This window comes from Macrobrachium nipponense, chromosome 6 (assembly GCF_015104395.2).
Source record: "Macrobrachium nipponense isolate FS-2020 chromosome 6, ASM1510439v2, whole genome shotgun sequence".
Classification (NCBI taxonomy): domain Eukaryota; kingdom Metazoa; phylum Arthropoda; class Malacostraca; order Decapoda; family Palaemonidae; genus Macrobrachium; species Macrobrachium nipponense.
The window spans coordinates 38,979,780-38,992,279 of NC_061108.1; positions in this window are offsets into that span (position 1 = coordinate 38,979,780).

Below are 12,500 nucleotides of genomic sequence, written 5' to 3' on the forward strand. Positions count from 1 at the left end.
AATATTAAATCATTTACCTTAACTTTTGCAACTAATTGGAAGTCTCTAGCACAATATTTCGATTTATTGGTGAATTTATTTGAAAAAAACTTTTTCCTTACGTCGCGTGGTAACTCTTCCGAAAAAAAATCATACATGCGATTGTGGTAATGTTTGCACCATTTTAAAATTAGCCGTTACATAAAGATTTATATATGGAAATGTGCGCAATTTCCTGCACAATACAACTAAAAACAACCCATGGTTGTAGCTTTTATCAGTTTTGAAATATTTTTATATAAAAAATGACAAGTGACAAATTTTCAACCTTCGGTCAACTTTGACTCTACCGAAATGGTCGAAAAACGCAATTGCAAGCTAAAACGCTTTTATTCTTTAATATTCAATCATTTACCTTCATTTTGCAACAAATTGGAAGTCTCTAGCACAATATTTCGATTTATGGTGAATTTATGAAAAAAATAACATTTTCTTTACGTCTGCGCGGTAACTCTTCCGAAAAAATCATACGTGCGATGGGTGTTAATGTTTGCACCGTTTTAAATTAGCCGTTACATAAAGTTCTATGTATGAAAATGTGCGCAATTTCATGTAGAATACAACCAAAAGTAATTGAAGGTTGTAGCTTTTCTCATTTTTGAAATATTTGCATATAAATCACAATAAATAGAAAAAAAACCACGTTCGGTCAACTTTGACTATACCGAAATGGTCAAAAACGCAATTGTAAGCTAAACCTCTTACAGTCTAGTAATATTCAGTCATTTATCTGCATTTTGAAACAAATTTGAAGTCTCTGGCACAATATTTAGATTTATGGTGAATTTAAAAAAATATTTGTTTACGTCCGCGCGTTACGAATTCATGCATTATTTTGTGATAACATTTTCTCTGTGTTGCTTTTATCGGTTTACAATGTGTTATATACCAAAATGATCACAATTTAGTGTACATTACAACGAAACAAAAAGTAACTTGTTACCTTTAACCGTTTTGCGCACAGCGCGATTTGAATACAATTATATATGAAATTTCGTTTTTGCGCTATCATATATCGCATTATTTATATATGATAATGATAATTTTTTTCATTTCTGATGGTTGCATACTAAACTTTAGCCAATGACAAAAAAGGAGCCAAAAATGAACTCTTAATCTTGAAAACTAAGCGCGCTGTGATTTTTTGAAAAAAATATTTTTTCTGCTTCCGCGCTCACTCCGAAACACCTCCGGCACACGGGAGACAATTTGTTTTTTACCGCGTCGGCGTTTAAGGGTTAAACACGCCATAATCGTTGTTCCCCGACGCTAGCAAGACGCCCACCAGCCGTTGCAGAGATGTTGCTGCCGTTTGCTTTATTACAAGAAGTTTCTACAAGTCTACAGAGTTCTACAGCGCTTTTGGGTCTACAGAAGCCGTTAGATGTCTTCTGCTGGGAGACATTTCGCCTTCCTACTGCATGCTACGTCTGTGTAGGCAGTTGCAGACAAAGAGCGATATTCAAGTATCCAAAATGAGAAAAGTTTCTACACCCAATTGTTTTTGGAGATGAAGCGTAATAGACATTACTTTGTACTGCCAGAGACGTGCAGTTACTACGCACTATATTTTGTGTTTAATGAGCCGGCCAATGTGTTTTTTTAAATGTGAGCTATTTTATGTGGCCTGTGGCTAGGCTGGGGCTAGCTAGGATGGTGGCCGAGCTAATCTGTTGAAAGGAGGAATGTGCAAACTCATCATATTTAACTTCCCATAGAGACAGAGTCCGGGCGACAACCTAAGAATGCTGAAATGCCTTGTGCCAATTGCTTTGAAAACTGGCTGCGACCAGTTACCGAAGAGTGTGAATTCGTGTGTACATGTACGAGTTATGTCCATTCATAACAGCAAGTTTTAGGCAGAACGGGGGAGAAGGCTGCCTTGGGGAGAAAGAGCCTGGATGGTTCTATAATGTATTTTTGTTAAGTGATATTCCAAGCTGTAATGGGTAAGTGTCAATATGCTTCAGCCAAAGTTGTGGCTTACTTGTCTGTCTTTATATTTTGTAAAGATGGTCTATTTAATTTAATCTTTTGACTTTGTCTTTACAATTATGTGTGCTCACTAGTGTGTTCTCCTGTCTTTAAAACAGGCGGATCTAGTGGAGGGGACTAAGTGTCCTAGTGGAGGGGACTAAGTGTCCTGGTGAGGGGACTGTGTTTTGGAGAAGAGTTTATTGGTGTTGACTAATTACTGAAATTACAGGGAACTATTAAAATTAAATACCGGGGGAGGGTTGTCTGGCGAGACCTTGAAAACTATAGGAACTTAAATCATTTGTCTTTATGATTATTCCTTTGTAAAGAACCGCTGAATCATTCCAATTAGTACCTTAGCTTTGGGAATAAAAAGTATATTTTTGTAGCTCCGACTCTGATTTGGTGACCTTAGATAATGGAGTGGAGGTTGAGAGAGAGAGAGAGAGAGTGAGAGAGAGAGAGGAGAAGAAAGAAAGGAGTTGAGAGAGAGAGAGAGTGGAGGTTGAGAGAGAGAGAGAGTGGAGGTTGAGAGAAAGAGAGAGGTGAGGGACTGAGTGTTCACCAGTTTGCTTTCCGCTCTGGCTAAACACATACCAAATATGAAAATAAGGGGGGGGGGGGGGAGGGGGGGCGGTGCTCCCGTTGTTAATATATATATATATTATATATTAATATTATATATATATATATATATATATATATATATATAGTATATATAATATATATATATATATATATATTATTATTATATATATATATATATATATATATATATATATATATATATATATATATATATATATATATATATATATATATATATATATATATATAGAGAGAGAGAGAGAGAGAGAGAGAGAGAGAGAGAGAGAGAGAGAGAGAGGAGAGAGAGAGAGAGTGGTATTATATATATATATATATATAATATTATATATATATATATATATATATATATATATATTATATAATATACACATATATGTAATGTGTTTACATAATAAAAATATGGAATGTTAGTCCCATATTATAAAATAAAAGTCTAAAACTAAAGAGGTCAACCAGATTGCTTTGCAGGAATTGTGGTCAGACTAGAGACGCTAAAGATGACGTATACAATAAGTATGTAAGCTAAGATAACATGCCGTCACCTGTAGTCATTCAATTGTTTATAAACATTAGTCCAAGCTCCCTTGCTTGAGACAACTACCCCGACCTATTATTCAAACGGCCTACGTGATCTGTAGCGTGTCTCATTCGATTGTGTGTTCGTATGAAACTATGTCATCTGATTTAGTATGTTCATATGTTCGAACTACTGTCTGTTCCTTCATAACTTGTAACAGAGATGGTAGACAGGCAGAACAGTGTTAGCTCTCGTCATTAGAAGACCTGTACCTCTTTACCTAAGCTTTATCATGTAGAGGAATAGGATTAGCCATGCCATCATCATTGGCAGAACAGAGTTAGCTATCGTCATTAGAAGACCTGTACCTCTTTACCTAAGCTTTATCATGTAGAGGAATAGGATTAGCCATCATCATTGGCAGAACAGAGTTAGCTATCGTCATTAGAAGACCTGTACCTCCTTTACCTAAGCTTTATCATGTAGATGGGAATAGGATTAGCCATCATCATTGGCAGAAGCGATCAAGCTATCGTCATAGAAGACTTGTACGATCATACCTGATCTTCATCATGTAAAACTTCAGAAGAATATACTATTTTTATACCTTGTGTTTTCTACAAGAACCTCACCGAACCATGAGTTTAACACATCGTCGTAAAGATAATACCGACTTCGTAAGTGATCTACAAAACCCCAGACACTCCATTGAAGATGGAAGTGCAATACCAACCGACTTAGCGTATAGATTATCGCTAGTCTAACATTACCTCATAGGGCGCCTTATCATACAAGGCACAAGCCCTACTAATTGGTGGGGCCAGCGGACCAGAAGAACTCTACAACGTCCTACGAAGAAAAACAGAATAATAAATCATGAAGTCAACGACGACAAAGAAAGCAGCAGATTCTTCAAGCAACCTAGTATCATCATTAGTGAGCGACTTCAGAAAACAACAAGATTCGTCAAGCAACTTAGTATCATCGTTATGAATAACTTCAAGAAACAAAACCGACGTGTCCTTTTCCTACGGCAACGGAAGCTTCGTCTCTCAATAGAATTCATTCAAGAAAACATCGTTAGTGAGCGTTTCCGGCACTGCAAGAAACAAACCGAACGCGTCTGCAGCATCGGATTTTCAAGGGCTTCGAATCATCGAAACAACGCGCACGGGGGAAACTGAAGCCAAACCAGGTCGTCCGCTAAATATAGGAGGACCAGGCCGGCCGTGTGTCGTTATCGGAACACCGTGACTTCCCACAAAAGCAAGCTAAGTACAATTTTTTATTCATTGGAGTAACTTTGAGTGTTTCCTTTGCAGGTCGAATTTCGTTATTCCTGTGGCTGAAGTTACGAGACATTCTTAATCTTACTTTTTTTACAGAAATTATCTATATCATTGAGATTTCGCTACTGCGAGTTTTTATCTTTGAGTGTCTGTTTCCAGAAGTTCTACTGAAATATCATAATCATATACTATGTTAATTTTATCATTTTAGGTGATTATTAATCCCTTACGTAACAAAATCATATTAAACAGTGATATGTGTGTTTACGCGGGAGTGGAACGTCTGTATTTATACAGATGCATGGATAGGGTCGTTAAGCACCGTAGTGATTAGAAAACACACAAAACACAAGTGGAACACCCGTACAAATCTATATAAATTAGAGGTAACACTATTTCGGGTCATGACAATAAATGCTCCTTTGCAAAGTCCCGATCGCAGTTTTAGCCTTGAGTTTTTGAGTTATATAAAATATCGAACCTCAATGACTCAACTCAAACTTTAAAAAAATATGGCTGGATTGCAAGGAATAACATGTCTGTAAAAACTTTCATCAGGCTAAATGCGCTGACACAGGATCCCTCACTATTTCAAATTTTAGCAAAGAATGAAGTACAAACAGTTAAAATTGAATACAGTAGAGATAACTTGTCTTATTAGTAATCGCTCAGTTCCTAATAGTTCATCATTCATTGCTTTATACGTAACCAGCAACATAATGCTAAAAACACACGATACGTTGCCGATGGTAATAAAGAGAAGGATCCTAATTATTACAAAAAGAATAGAAACAGTAGCCCGTTCAGAATCAACAAGCAAACTCGGTGACTGTGTCACCTAGTCAAGCGGTCAAGGTCAGTCGAAAAACTGCCGAAGTGTTCAAAGCAAGCAAATTCCACACAATAAGCGACTCTAGCAGAGTGGGGAAAAGCGATGTTGGTTCATACCAATATCTTTTGAATTAAAAAGGATTTTTCCTATGAACACACGACCGTATAAGTAATCAGAGCAGGTTTTCGTTTTAATTTTAATACATTAAGTTATAATAAATACTGGTGGATTAAGCCCAACTGTACGCGCCGTAAAATTAGAATATCTTATTTATTCCTTTAGTACATTAATTACCAGTATTTACGGACTCACCGTCTGTTGTTCGAACTTCCCTAATGAGAAGTCCGGATAAGCGAGCGTTTACAGATACCTCTATAGTTTATAAAAAACGTTGATCTGTATGTAGTGTAATTGTAAGATCCATCTAGGGGTATACAAAATATTATCTTACATCCTGCAAAATAAGGCGTGTTTATCAAAGGTCAAATCCTATAACCTTCAAACATATTAAAATCCGTTTTGAACAAATGAGACAGTTAATCAATAATAACTTATATAACGGAACTATACATTTGTCTCATAAATCGTAACATTGTTCAAATGACCCAACAGAATTCTCCCACAACCGCAGTCGTACTTTGCACGCAAAAATCTCGAGAAGCATGCACCCTCGAATGTCTTATTGCGTGTAAAAAAGACTTTGCTGGGAAATGAAATTTTTTAATCCTTCCCGACACTCTGAAATATAACGATTTCCGCGAACAAAGCCCTAAAGTATACATATCGTGGATACGGAAGTTTATAAAATCGCATTTTTTTTTTTATTGTTGCTAATTTTTAATCACGCCCAACCAGTCGTGGATGAATCTCTCTGATAATCTATCTAAAGTAATATCCGTAAAGTCATTCAAGCAGAGGTGATTCAGCAGAATTTTTTTTATCTTCTACCTGAATACCAGGGAAGTTTCTCCTCCACTAGCGAGTGATCTCTGGGAGAAAAACGGATGTCATTGAAAACAAAATACAGGTCTAAGGACAAAACATAAACTACTATATACGTACCTTCGTGTAGGACTCTCAATGAAATTTCAAAATAAAGATAAATGACGAAGTTGAAAAATGTTAGTAATAGGAGCCATTAGGAAATCAAATAAGCCCATATAACTTTTTCCCTCAAATGTCATGCCATAAAAGATCGGACTTGGCGTGTCTGCGCGCAGATTACTGTCGCTTAAACAAGGAAATGACTTCCTTCCGATAGTTTCCAGTGCGATGTACCGACGACATCTTATCTCTGTTATGGTTAGAATAAATTTTTTTTTTTTTTTCACCAACTTGGACTTACTTAAATGTTTTTACCAAGATACCATTACCTAAGTGATTGTACCTCATACACCGTTTTTTTTCAGCACACCCAGGGGACATTATCAATTTTTACGTATGCCTCCGGCTTACGTTGCGCCCCAAAACCCCTTACAATATAGTGTTTGGAGACTTTTAGGGGATAACCTACATGCCTATATGATGATCTTGTAATCTTTTCTAATACCTTAGAAGTACATTCACATAAAGTAGAGCTAGTGCTACAGAGACAAAGACAAATAATCTCAGAGTAAAATATCTAATGTGAGTTTTTTAAAACCGAAACATGTTTATCTAGGTTTTGTGTGTCTAGTCAAGGTCTTAAAGTAGTCCATGGTAAGGTGTCGGCTATTCATAACTTTAACGGTACTTATTACGTAAAGGGGGATACAGCACTTTTGCGCTGTAGTAGGGTTACCAATCGTATGTAAATATGTAACTCTTCAATCATGACAGCTCCTTTAACAGCTCTTACGAAGAAGAGCGTAGATTGATTATGGTCTAAAAAGCATCAAACAGGCGTTCGATATCTAAAGCGGAATAATGCAGTTAACCTTAACCTTAACTTAAAAATCCCTGATTTAAATAAGGAATTTTTTTTTTATTGCAACAGACGCCTCAGACCAAGGGGTAAGAGGGATACTACTTCAGTAATATGATAAACAGTTCTTCCCTATAGCTTTTTATTCACGTAACTAAAGCCCTCTGAAAGTAAATATGCAGTAATAGGCAAGGAAGGGCTAGGTATCTTTAACACTAGTACATTTTAAGTTCATAATCTATGGCTATCCTGATAAAGTCCTTACTGAACATGAGTCCTTTACCGAGTTTTTCAAAGGCTTTAATCACAGTCCAAAAGGAACTCGGTGACAAATGATCATTCAGGTTATTGGAGCCAAAGATAAGATATCTACCTGGGAAAGCAAAAATATCATAGCTGACGCATTATCCCGCAATCCCGCACCATACAGCAAAAAACATTAATTATACTAAAAAAAAAAAATATAGAAACATCCGTACCTATTGTTAAAAAAAACCGTATCTAAACAGGAAAATTCCTTAACCCAAGAGATCGCGAGCATTGAATATCTGGGTTGGAGCGCAGAACTGTTACAAACTGAACAAAGCAAGAGTCAACAGACATAACCCAAACAATAAACACTTCGAAACGGAAACAGAGTCAGCAGCAATAAACACCAAACAATAAACACTTCGAAACGGAAACAGGGTCAGTGGCTAAGCAAAAACAATAAACACTTTTGAGCAGAAACCCTAAAGCAAAAGTACATTTAAAGTATGTGTATCAGAATAATGTAATCAAATGTAATATTATATGTAGGTCTGTGACGAGGAAAACCCGAAGAACACAGCAGATGACTAACGACCAGGTAGTAATAATAATCTCATTTCATACCAATCGTCATAAACTGGTTGCATTCCGTCATCCAGGGTTCTCTACTATGTCACAGAAAGCCAAATCACTATTTTACTGGCCTACAATGCTTACAGATATAAAAAGCACATAACTAATTGTAACACGTGTCATGAAAACAAGGGATACACTAAGAAACCTGTCAGTTTAGGAGCCTATCCTGTGCCAAATCAATCCTTGAAAGAATATACGTAGAATTATTAACAGAATTACGAGTCTGACAGAGGGAAATAAACACTTCTTAGTGTTAATAGTTCCTTGACACGTTATATAGAATTAATAGCACTAAAAAAAACAAACACCGCAATTGAGTGCGTTACGAATATTTATGAGTGCTAAATCAGTATGGAATTCAACACATAATAATCTGTGACTCGGGTGGTGTAAATCAATAATAATCTCCTTAACACGTTATGTGAATTCCTTTCCATTAAGAAAAACCAATAATATATTTGATCACCCAGAGTCAATCGGTTTTGGTAGAATAACGGATAATTAAATAGGAAGTGTCAATGTCTTACGAGTTACAACTCGTGATGTTGGATCCGAACTGGATTATAGCGGTTCTCGCGGTTTTTAAATACCTTTATCATTGATATCTTGTATCTATAGAATTGATGCCGCAAGTAGCCTTATACGGTACGCCGCTAGAACATTTTCTTTTTTCCACATATTCAAGCCAACCATTAATTTATCAAATATATATAATATATATAAATAAATAAATATAAAAAAAATAAGATAAATATGGATACAAGTGGAGTCAATATAATACACTCCGTAAGAAGTCGGAAGGGTTACAAATTATAATAAAAAAGGAATCAACGATAAAATCAATAAGCAAAACGTAAACCATAGATAATTAAATATCCAAATATATATGCGTAAAGATTTGAACTCTAACTTAACGCTTTAGTAATGACAATAAGCTAAAAGTTCAAACACATATCCAAAATCTACTGACATATTGTCTGTCCCGGTGATTTATATTCGTAGTTCAATGAAAAAAAAAAATTAAATAAATAAATAAATAAATAAACTAATAATAAATAAAATAAATAAAATAAAATAAGAAGAGATTTTAAAGTCAGGAAGTCTAGAAGTGAAATGTTTATCTATGGAATAATCCTATATGAATCTTATACAGGGCTAATAATATATATAGAATTTGTATGGAAACCTTTTTTCATATAGTTTGAATAAGGAATATTTATTTAACATAATGCCAACATGAAACTAATATATTGTTCAATTTTGGTACTGTTGTTTTTTTTTTTTTTTTTTTTTCAGACATTTTTTCTCATGCGGGTGGAGAATTAAAACACTAAAATATCATTTGAAAATACTAAAGTCGTATCTCTTACAGCAAGTAACGTAACTCTTAGCTGGCTGAGAGCAATCTCCTGCCAAGTGACGACGTCATCATTGCCGTATCAGCATTTGTTCCTTTTAACCTCAATAATCTGCTTACACAGGCTTCATCTGTGTGTCGTCTCTGCTTGCAAAAGCAGATTGACTGGAGAAAGGAATGCTTAGTTCATGAACTTCACATGTGGTTCATAGGTCACATGACAGGCCACATAACATATTCTTATCCGTGTGTGTAATGCAATTAGTTAAGGACTTGTAATCATTTTAAAATTAATGAACAATATAAGCAAATAGAATTTCTATAACAACAAAATGAATTAATTTTTTTTTTCTGAACCTCATAGACAATTAGAGTCAATAATTCAGCTTATGACATGGGTAAACGGACATTTAGAATTATCAAGTTGTGGATAAGAAATATTTACTTGCAACATTAGCCTATTACAATTCAAGTAAATCACATTCATGGGAAAAATGTCACATTTTCTTGGAAAACCCAAAGTTTATATAGAAATAGTTAACATAGTGGTTTTTTTTTCGTTGCATCTACTACCTATTAATAATGTAAAAGTTAACCTCAGAGGATGCGCACGAGAAAATGAATATGAAACTTTTGTTAGGGCACATAGAATCATGATTAATCTCTCTTTGACTCTTATGTTGCTGGCAACCTTACAATTAGCTCCGTTTTTCCACTTCTTTGTCTAGTAACTTACTACCAGTAATATCGAATTTTCTTTGAGATTCGTAATGATATCTATTTATTTTTTATAATTCTGGATATTTTTACAAAGTCATCATAGACTGGATAGGTTCACTCATTGTTAATGCATGGATAAAAAAGTTTGTACAGCGGACTCTTTTGAATTCCAAAATATCAGCGAATTCATTGTGGGTTAAGTCTGGTCTAAATGGCTCTCTCCCCTCCCCTGTATTTGGATTGTCGTCTGAATTTACTTTGCCCTTGTGACAAGTATAATTTCACTTGCAGGCTGATTAATGGAACCTGGTTACAGTATCCTGCAGTACGAGAGTTTCACATCGCAACTTCAAAAAATCGTTCGTCGCAGCGGACGACTACAGTCAAGTAACAACCGCCTACAATGTGAAAGGAATTTCATGGACTTCTTCGACCGACACCGTATCTCGTCGTTAATCTCGTTTTAATGCGGAATGCTCCGGCGGCTGTCGGAATTCGACTACAAAAGGGACATACTTCCGACAATTACGACCCGAAGGATATTCAACTCTACTTTGCTGGCGAAGGACTCTGCTGGGGAGTGTTTTTTTTTTATTCATCGCGAACGTAATCGTGTAGCTTAGGATGCAGAGAATAAGTATGAGCGCAAAAAATAGAACGTTGGACCCGCCCAGGCAAATTTTCCCCTTGTTTTAACCATTGAAAAAGGCCGTTTCAATTGGCTAAAGGTGGTTGTCGGAACTGTGTAATGGACGAAAAGTTGTTCGAAAGCTAGTTAAAAGTGAAGTAGTATAACCTCGGTCATGTATCCTATATATAAAAGTCATATATATATAATTTGATCATAAATAACAGAGTCGAAATATATCTTTGCGTGTACGCAATAGGAACTCTTATATGAATGATCATAAATAACAGAATCTAAATATATATTTTTGCGTGTACGCAATAGGAATCTATTTAAAGTGCACATATATTATCATAATTTTATGAATCCCATATACATATGTACAAACAATCAGGTAGCCTATAATCAATCTGTTACCTTTTTTATCTTACCAATATCTGCAGTTATTTATGAGTTAGTATATTGGATTACTGAATCAGATATATAACATTTAGCATAAAAATCAACGAATCAATCAGCATAAACATTAATAATTTATCAATTCATATATGAACTTTTTTATCAGTTAAAAATATGATTTTTAATCATGTTAATCTTCATTCTATGCAATTATCAGAGTACATTAGTATTTTCTGTAGCATGTTATCTTAATGAGATGAAGTGAAAAAAAACTGGTATCATTATATATATCATGTTGATCACTATTATTTACCAATATCATTGTTTATATTTTATTACTTGAATCAATTCATGTACACCATGAATTTTTATTTACTAATATATATATATATTCACATAGTGTCTGTATCACACTCCTATAAGTCAAATGCAAGTCAAGTTTGAGTAATATTCAGTGGTTGGTTTTGGTAGCTGACCGAGCTGATGTAAGTGTTTACATAATAAAAATATGGAATGTTAGTCCATATATATAAAAGTCTAAAACTAAAGAGGTCAACCAGATTGCTTGCAGGAATGTGATCAGACTAGAGACGCTAAAGATGACGTATACAATAAGTATGTAAGCTAAGATACATGGCCGTCACACTGTAGTCATTCAATTGTTTATAAACATTAGTCCAAGCTCCCTGCTTGAGACAACTACCCCGACCTATTATTCAAACGGCCTACGTGATCTGTAGCGTGTCTCATTCGATTGTGTGTTCGTATGAAACTATGTCATCTGATAGTATGTTCATATGTTCGAACTACTGTCTGTTCCTTCATAACTTGTAACAGAGATGGTAGACAGGCAGAACAGTGTTAGCTATCGTCATTAGAAGACCTGTACCTCTTTACCTAAGCTTTATCATGTAGAGGAATAGGATTAGCCATCATCATTGGCAGAACAGAGTTAGCTATCGTCATTAGAAGAACCTGTACCTCTTACCTAACTTTATCAGTAGAAGGAATAGGATTAGCCATCATCATTGGCAGAAGCGATCAAGCTATCGTCATAGAAGACTTGTACGATCATACCTGATCTTCATCATGTAAAACAAATTCAGAAGAATATACTATTTTTATACCTTGTGTTTTACTACAAGAACCTCACCGACCCATAGTTTAATAACACATCGTCGTAAAGATAATACCGACTTCGTAAGTGATCTACCAAAACCCCAGACACTCCATTGAAGATGGAAGGTGCAATACCAACCGACTTAGCGTATAGATTATCGCTAGTCTAACATACCTCATAGGGCGCCTTATCATACAAGGCACAAGCCCAATATATATAGATAGA